The 9,774-nt window shown below is 37.4% G+C and overlaps 1 long non-coding RNA gene and 1 other non-coding gene across 2 annotated transcripts; both read left to right on the plus strand.

The window, feature by feature from the left end:
* The first annotated feature begins 3,669 nt into the window (after positions 1-3,669).
* LOC145576398 (uncharacterized) lies at positions 3,670-4,957 on the plus strand. The gene is made up of 2 exons (XR_014098379.1): positions 3,670-3,756; positions 3,869-4,957. It is a non-coding gene; the product is annotated as an uncharacterized LOC145576398 (long non-coding RNA).
* A 4,484-nt stretch (positions 4,958-9,441) lies between these two features.
* On the plus strand, positions 9,442-9,548 carry LOC145577179 (small nucleolar RNA R71). The gene has a single exon (XR_014098658.1). It is a non-coding gene; the product is annotated as a small nucleolar RNA R71 (small nucleolar RNA).
* Positions 9,549-9,774: the final 226 nt, after the last annotated feature.

Raw genomic sequence — 9,774 nt, forward strand, 5'->3', positions numbered from 1 at the left:
TAGAATTATGAGTGTTGTAGAGGAAATTGCTTAAGAATGTTGAATATTTGAGCATTTGAGTGGATGCATTCTCTATATTATCATAATACTACTATTAAATGATATGATGAGGCCGTGAAATTTTGATTGAATTGGGTTTGGGAAATGCTAAAAGGTGGATTACTTTTTAATATGTTTGTTGTTGTTTGGATATTGTTGTGTTTGTGTAGTTGAATTGAGAAGTACTATTACTACTGTTAATACTATATGCCTACTACTATTGGGTTTGAGGAAAGTTGACTAGACGAGAACAAGAAGTTATTTAGTATCATTTGCTTGTTTTTTTAGAGGATCTAAAGCAGCTTGTTGCTCTTTGTGTCCGTTTATTGGACAATTATTCTTCCAGCCAAGAACCAATCATTAAGGTGCTTTTGTTTTGCCCCTTTTATTTCTACTAGGGGAGCCCACGCGCGACATAGCTAGACATCGTAGCGAATTATTATAGACTTTTACTGGACCTATGTAATATTATGACATTAGATGACAAAAGCATGATTTGCACTTTCCTTGATAATGTAACATGGTAGGTATCAGGAAATAGCATGACAAATTCTAACATTTACACTGTAATACACTCACTTCAATCTGGAAAGATGATAAGCAGCACCAAAAAAAATTGCAACATTTTAAGGACGTCAAACACAAAATTGTTGATAAACATCATTTTTCAGATAAGAGTTTACCATTCTTCTCTGCACTCCCAAATATCCACTCGAGATCATCTTCTTGTTTACTATCTCAACCTCTCAATCTAGGTTGTATATATTAAAGTTACAATTATCAAACATCTTCATAACGTATTGGAATGTATACATCAGGTCAAACACGATTTTAAAATAGTCCAGATTGGTAATTTGTGTGGATGATCAATCTTTAGTACCCTTTTACTCATAATAAGTGCTCTAATTGGTAGGTATTAATTATAATTGATTGGATAACACAAAATGAATGTAGGAAATATGAAAAGAATTTCAATACAGAGTATTAGTCGCAAATGACAAAAATTGCTAAGTATATGCAATTTATTTATTTTTTTAAATCAAGTTTCCTATGACAGATTGATAACATAGTATGCTGCACAATTAACTAAATATAACCTCCATTTTGCAGACTAAAAGCTTTTAACAGTTATTAAGATATTTATTGCGATAATACCTTTGATTCCTAAGTACCTGGAGTATCAAAACAACTTTGAAGAATTAGTGTGTTGAAGTGTCTTTTCATCATCATCCATGTCATCAAGATTATTTCTCAACAAAAGCATCATGTGATTCTTAACCAAATAGGGTTTGTTAATTAAACCAGCCATTTTTCTTACTTTATTATATGAGCAAGGTGCAAGATCTTTGACAGGCTTAAGTCGTATCACCTAATCAAAAGTATTACCTAAATCCTCTAACTAAAGTAGATAGGGAATTAGGGTCGAATCCACAGGGAAACTAGTCTTTCTACTCCTAATTAATTAATATAATCTAAATTATTAAAGTAACCAATTTGTTGTTTATAATGTGAAATTATACTACGAAGATTAAGTTTAGGGAGAAAGTCGATAATAAGAAGGCCTAGGGTCACAGGTTCACCAATAATTAATAATCCGGGATAAAACATAACAATTAATAATTAACATTGCACAAATAACATGATTAACAGGCTCTCGCAATTTATTAAACAACATAGATCTAACAGGCTCTCGCAATTTACTAGATCTAAGTTCCTATTGAAAATAGCCTTTAATATTAAATTAACATCTGCTCGATTCATCAATTCAATATTGCTAAACATTCACAATCAAATTACATCTGCTCGATTCATAATCTAATTGCAAAGAATCAAAACAATTCAATAAGAAGTTATCATGCAATATCAATAATCAATAATAACAAATTATCCCTTCATATTAATTATGGATCCCCATAAACCCTAGAATTAAACTACTCAGACATAATTAAATCTAAACTAAACGAAGCAATAAAAGTAGTCATGATAGAGTAAAGAAATAAAATAAATAACTGAGATTAAAAGAGAAGAAATCGTTACCAAAGTTAAAAGGAACCAGAGTTGTAGAGAGAGAAAATAATACTAAGAGTTTAAGAGAAGAGATAAAGAGAAAAGTTAGAGAGAGAAAAGAGAGAGTAAGGGAGGGGAGAAGAGAATTCTAAACTTGCTTAACAAAAACATATTTATAATAAGCAAGAATCCTAAACTAAAACAAACTAAACGATGCTTAAAAGATCTATCAGAGACACGCGCCCGACCGGGCGCTACACCGCCCGACCGGGCGCGCCTTTTTGATCGGGCGAAGGGCTGTTGCGATATAAGTCTTCTTTGCCCGATCGGGCGCGCCATCGGGCGGACCATCGGGCAAAGCATCGGGCGGACCATCGGGCGGACACCCTTGGGCCGCTTGGACTCCTCGTTTAGGCTCGTAAGTTGGCCCAAACCAAATATCCTCTTTGGGGCTTTAATCATTCGGTCCAAATGCCTCGTCTTCACACAAGTCGAGCCCTTATTCACCGGTTTGATTACTCTAACCGATCTTGGGCTACGAAAGATGGTCGTGCTCCTCCAATGCTCGTAGTTGCTCCATAAAATCCCGGGAAAGTACTCCAAAGGTGCAATTCCCTACAAAACTCAACCAAAACTACGAAAACATTAGAAAACACATATTAGTAATAAAAGTGGCTCTAAAGAGCCAAAAACACTACTAATAATGACCAAGGGACGGGGGTAAAATACTACATAAACTAGACATATCAAACTCCCCCAAGCCAAACCTTTGCTTGTCCCTAAGCAAAGAGCTCATCAATGAACATATAAAACATTCCTCACCCCAATAATAAAATCAAGCACAGACGATTCAAGGCAAATCTAATGACATGCTTCAATATCAATCAATCTCATTCATCCAATCACTCTTCCTCCCCAACAATTGTCAAATAGAGCAAACCACACGAGCATATAGCATTCAAGACTAGTGCTCACACACTCAACTCTCATTTATGTGGCGAGTAAAAGATGTACTCGATCGCTCTCCAACCACCCTTTTATGTGAACAATGCCCTCCCAAACTCACACACTCGTGTGTTTAAAAAGATAAGCACTCAACCTAATAGTCGACTCGGAATATGTCAATTCATACACTAGTGGAAAAATTGTCATTTGTAACACCCTATTTGTAACGGGCATGATAAATTTCGTTACAAATAGAGTAATTGTAACGGGCAAAATATATAACCGTTACGGAAAAAGTCATTTGTAACGGGCAAATAATTGTCCGATACGAATAGTTAATAATCGTAACGGGCAAATAATGCACGTTACGGATAATTAATATTTGTATCGGACAAATATTAAGTCCGTTACGCGGTTACACAACGCTAGGGTTTAATACGGAGTACTCCATCCTAAATCTCTTTCGCAGCCGTTTTTTTCCTCAACTCTCTCTCATCCTTTCTCTTACCTTCTTTCTCAATCTCTCTCTCTCTCTCTCTCTCTCTCTCTCTCCTCCTTCCTTCCTGATCTTCTTTCTCTTCTTCCTCTATGCATGTTCACGGCGCATCAGTCGATCCTAGCTAGCAACGGCGGCAGTGACGGGCTGAATCGCCGCTCTAAGTTTTTGTAGGCATTGTAGCCGAATCGCCGCTCTCCGGTGTACAATTCTGGTGAAGAAGATGATGCAGCGGAGGATCTGGTGTTTACCTCAACGAAGTTTTCTTGGTAATTTCCCCCTTTTTTGGATTTTTGATTGAATTTGATATTTTTTCTTATTATTTGTGTTTTAGCGATTTTAATTTTTTTCTTTTTTTTTTAATTGCTTGGAGTTGATTAGGTGAGAAGGGAAGAAGGATTAGGCATCGGAGATAATCGCCGGTGATTGCTAGTGAGAATAGGAGTTTTCTGGCTGTGGTCGCTTCTGGTGGGTTGAATCTATAGAGGTATCATATTGTTGATGCTGTTGTTGTTACTCGGATTCTTAAAGCTGCTCTTGTTGTCCCTTTTTAGAATGTGAATTTCATTTGGGGCTATGAAAGGTATCATATTCGCTTCTGCTCTTGTTCATGGATCGATGTTATGCCATATCTTGTCTTGTGTGGTCATATTGTGTGTTCATTTATATACTCCTTTTCTCCCATAACCTCAGTTAAGTGAGTGAGTTTATGTTTACCATGTCTATTTCCTTGGACATTTCTTGTTTAGATTTGGTGCCATCTTTTATTTTCTGGGATTAATAACCTCAATTGGGCATGTACTATTAATTTTCATGACTATGGGTTTGCCATGCCCGGTTTTTTTTAAGAAATTTTAAGTACCAACCCAAATGTGTAACCTCTAAATTTTATGGTAGGGCTCGCTCTTTCGAATTTCGTTGTAGGATCTTGCTGAAAACTGTCTTTCTTGCTCCTATTTGCTGCATCATTGCTACCTGTTTGGAAACTCTAGTGGTTTTGTTCTAGGGTTTGCTTGATTTTGTATTTTCTGACTGTATAAGAAGTGTTCATTGTTTTGCTCTGAATGTAATATGGGTTGTTGCTGATTTAGTTTGTTATATGAGTAGAATGCTTCAATTTTATGTCTTAATAGGTTACTTATTTATTTGTAGTGAATAAACTGCGTTATCAGGTTTTGATGGAGTGGAGATCCATGGAGCCCATGGCTACCTCATTGACCAATTCCTAAAAGATGGATGTACAAAATTTAAGCTTCATCAAGACAGTATACAATTCTACAAGATTTTTCAAGTTCTTAGTCTACTATATGGAATATAAAACTTGTTTAAATTTTCATGTTGTATTACAGAGTATTATTTATTTAGTAGCTTTTGACTCATGTTGAGAGTTGTTGTAAAGTCAATTTGGACATTTGTGAAAGTTGTATCTTTGATTTTATAATTAATTCAATTTTACATTTATTATTATTATTGATAATAGTAATTAAAATTTGGCATCATAGCAGATTATCAGGATAGCAGACTAACAGGTTTCACCTGCTGCATTTTTTTTTTAATTTGGGTTCAATTGTATTTGTAACGGGCGGTTAAAATGCCCGTTACGAATAACTTGTTATTCGTAACGGACAGTCAAACTGTCCGTTACAAATAACCCGTTATTCGTAATGGGCAGTTTGACTGCCCGTTACAAATAACGGGTTATTCGTAACGGGCAGCGCCCGTTACGAATAACATAGTCTATCCGTAACGGCAGCATACGTAACGCCCGTTGCCCGTTACGGATAGGCTATTTTTGCCCGTTACGGATAACTATTTTTCCACTAGTGATAATTTGCATTGATAAACAACACTTTCACATCTACACAACTCTATGCACAAGGTCGGAAGGTCTTTAAAAGCTTGTAACGTAAGGTTAGGTTAAGGGGTAGGATAAATTTGGGGATATGTGAGAGAAAAATTAAGCTATGCATAAAGGGAGCCAAAACCTAATAAACCCATGATCAAATATAATGATCATACACATCTCCAACATAACCAACTCCAATAACAATCCACCAAATATACTCCAAACAATATAAACAATCCCAACTCTTACAATATCACTCATAAAAATATGACAATGTAGAACTTGAGTGAATAAACAAACTTTGAACTCATTCTTTTTTTCAAACTTGATACTTTTTTTTTTCTTTGAATTTTTCTTGGGCAACTTTCATATAGATAATTTGAACATATAACAATTTTTTTTCTTTTGCTTTTTTTTTTTCTTTTTATTCCACATTGGAAATTTCAACTTTGAAACACAAATTCTTATTTTTTCCAATCACAAAAATCAAAGAACAAATTACTCTTCTTATACCTCCACATTGTGCAAATAATGTGCACACTACAACTCCCTCACCTCACTAACTATAGCTCCCCCAAGCCAAGCTTGGGAATAGTAACCAATGGGGCTAAAAAGGCTTGTAATGTGGCTAAATAAACAATAAAAGGGCACAAGCAACAACATGGGTAGCAAAATGGGAACAAATGTATCTAATATCGTCTGAAGGCTACCTAAAAGAATGAACGCCTTCGTCCTCCTCATGTGCATAATAGGTGAGTCATGAAATACTACTCATAGTTGCAAACCAATACTCAAATTCATTGACATACCAGGAACTAAACACACATTCCTAACCAAATCAACTAGTCAAGCACTATATTCACAAGTAGTTGGACAAAATTGACGCATGTTTAGGCATCCAAGCAATTAAACTTCAAATCATGACCAACAAGTCCACAATGCTTATCATCAATAACCAAGAATCAAAACAAATTTTCTCAAGTATGGGGCATAGAGAAGCATGATTTACAATTCATTGGAACGTATTTTTAGATTTTTTAATTTTTTCAATTTTTTTGTATTTTTCTTATAGGAAAGCAATAAAACTACACTAGAAAAGCAGTAAAACTACACTAAGCATACCAATAAAAAGAGAGAGAGTGAAAGATATACCATATGAACACGAGAACCTCCCCCCAAGCTAAATCAGACAATGTCCTCATTGTCTTAAGGGGAAGCAAGTATTCAAGGTGACTACTCTTCATCATCACCACATCAATGTCACCAAAGCCTCAGGATTGCAATGCATCTCTTTGGAACAAAATTGGGCAAGAAAGAAACAAAGTGTTAGTGGAAAAAAGATAAAAATTGAGTCAGGTGCACTAATCTGATCATAACTTTTGATATATAGATGATAATGCAGTGATTCTAATTGCATTGGAAAGTAGACTTAAAGAGCTTTCCAACGATAGGTCACACGCCCAAATCCAATAAGAAACGCAAAAGTTATGGCCTGTTGAAGTTGAGCAGTTTTGCTGATCCGCTCTCGCGCCCGGTCGGGCGCCACACCGCCCAGTAGGGCGGTATAAACCCTTTAAATTCTCTTCGTTCTCGCGCCCGGTCGGGCAGTCGAAATGTCCGTATTCGTCAACTCTCGCGCCCGGTCGGGCGGTCCTTCGCCCGGTCGGGCAAAAATTGTCAATTTTTCACCCTTGCTCTCGCGCCCGGTCGGGCGGTCCTTCGCCCGGTCGGGCCCGAGGCAATGTTTGGTACGAGAGACTCCTTCTCTTTTTTCCAAATTTGACTAACTCTTTTCCTTCTAACCTGTATAACTCAATAAACTCATTAAACTCTCTCCTCTCTCCTCTCACAAGAAATAGAAAGAAGACTAAAAAAAACAAGAAAAATACGTGTTGCCTCCCGCAAAGCGCTGGTTTATTTAGGTCCCGCATGACCCTCTTACCACATGTCGGGAAGTTAAGCCCCTTGGCCTATCGCCTGGTCTGGTGGTTCTTCACCCGGTTGAGCGATTTTTAAACCACGACTCGGCTTCCTAACACACCCTGTAAGGCGCCAATTCACCCTATTGGGTGGATCCTCATTGGCTTGAACTGGTGGGTCTTTACTTTTATTCGATTGAGAACCCTTTTTGACCGTTGGTTGCCTCGATTTATCACTTTGTTGAGCTATTACAACACGATCTGGTGGAACTCTCACTATAGGCTCAGTTTCCGCAACTTGTGTACTTATTTCCACCTTCTCATATTCAAAACCAAGACCTTCACAGTATAAGGCTCTCTCTATTGCGTCCACTTCCTCTATCCATCGGTTAGTTGTACCTGTAGAAGATGCAACACACGATACCGCCTCCGAGGGATCTTTAACAAAAGCCTGGGGCTTATTAGAACAATTACCAACCACATCAATTTTATAACACTTCTCCTCTAGCATGGGGCTTTTAGGGGTATTATTCAAATTAAAAATAATTTTATCATCCGCTACTGATAGTGTCAATTTACCACATTTTACATCAATAATTGCTCCTGCAGTATTAAGGAAGGGTCTACCCAAAATGATTGGGGTTTGCAAATCCTCAGACATATCAAGAACAACAAAATCCACAGGTATATAAAATGTACCTACTCTAACAGGGACGTCTTCTAATATGCCTATGGGGTATTTAGAAGAACGATCGGCCATTTGCAGAGTAATATTAGTAGACTTTAATTTACCCATTTTTAGCTTTAAACACACAGATAATGGCATGACACTAACACTAGCGCCCAAATCACACAATGCATTATCAATCATTAAATTGCCAATATGACAAGGGATAGAAAAACTACCGGGATCTTTTAGTTTGGGTGGAGATTTATTTTGTAGTACGGCACTACATTCAGCAGTAAAAGCGATAGTCTCTACCTTACTAATAGACCTTTTCCTAGTCAATATTTCTTTCATGAATTTTGCATATGCAGGTATTTGCGTGATTAATTCTGTAAAGAGAACTGTTACCAGCAAATCCTTCACCATGTCAAGGAACTTACCAAACTGCTTATCCACCTTGGTTTTCAAATGTCGATTTGGGAATGGTAGTTTGATAATTGGTTGTTGCACATCATTACTCCTGTCTTGAGTTACAACCTTCCCTGGAGTTTTACCCTGCAATGTATCATTAGAAATATTAGTATTACCCTTTAGCCCTGTAGGGCTAGGATTAATATCCCTTGGTATAAAGGAATCAGGATTAGCAATTTCTGTTGAAATAGGTTCATCTTCTTTGGGCATAGGAGGCCCATCATAGTGTGAACCACTCTTGAGGGTAATTGCAAACGCCTGATCTGTGGGTTGTACTGGTTGCGATGGTAGGGATCCTTGTGGGCGAACCTGAAGAGCAGCGGCTAACTGTGCAATTTGAGTATCTATGACTTTATTGTGGGCTACAATCGAGTCAATTTGTGAGTCTCTACTCTCCATATGCTTTTGCATACTAGTTAACATCGCTCTAATTTCTGATAAAGCTGGGTCAGAAGGTGGTGGAGGAGTTTGTGGTTGGTTTTTCTGGCCAGCATTGGGATGGTAATATTTCTGCTGAGGTGGTGGTGCTGGTTGTTGTGGTTGTTGTGGAGGTGGAGGTGTGAGATTTTGCACATTAGTACTCTTGTAGGAAAGATAATGATGGTTCCGATACCCGGGATTATAGGTGTTGGAGTATGGGTTATTTTGCTTGATGGACTGAAAAGCGTTAACCTGCTCCATGGAACTCCTACACTCATGTTCCCAATGACCTACAATTCCACAATTTTCACAGAAAGCATCATTAGCATTATTATCAATTGCAGAAACATTAGCTATTTTATAATTAGCAGTAGTAAGGTTATCCAATTTCTGACAAATAGAGGTTAATTGAGATTGCAAAAAGGATACATAATCGACGTGGTGTTTTCCCTTGTTTGCAAAACCTCTAGGATTCCCATATTGGGAATTATGGATCGCCATATCTTCAATAACCTGACCTGCATCATCAACATTGAGGTTCATAAACCTCCCATTAGCTGCAGAATCCAAAATTGCTCTAGAAGAATTTCCGATCCCATTGTAGAAAGCTTGTATCAACTGCCACTGTGCTAAGTTATGATGAGGGCACTCTCTCTGCAGGTCTTTGAATCTCTCCCAAGCTTCATATAGTGACTCATCTGGCTCTTGGGCGAAATTTTGAATTCCGCTTCTCAATAGAGCTGTTTTCTCTGCAGGGTAATACTTGTTATAAAAATTCAAAACAAGAGTCTCCCAATTAGTAATGCCAAGTGCAGTTCTATTTAAACCATTAAACCACAGTTTAGCTTTTCCACATAAAGAGAAAGGAAAGAGAATCTCCCTTATTTGGTCTTGCGTGACCCCAGCTTGCCTTATAGTGTTACAATATTGACAGTAGTCAGCAATGTGTAGATTTGGGTCTTCA

The sequence above is a fragment of the Chenopodium album genome, chromosome 13 (genome assembly GCF_948465745.1).
Source record: "Chenopodium album chromosome 13, dcCheAlbu1.1, whole genome shotgun sequence".
NCBI classification, from domain to species: domain Eukaryota; kingdom Viridiplantae; phylum Streptophyta; class Magnoliopsida; order Caryophyllales; family Amaranthaceae; genus Chenopodium; species Chenopodium album.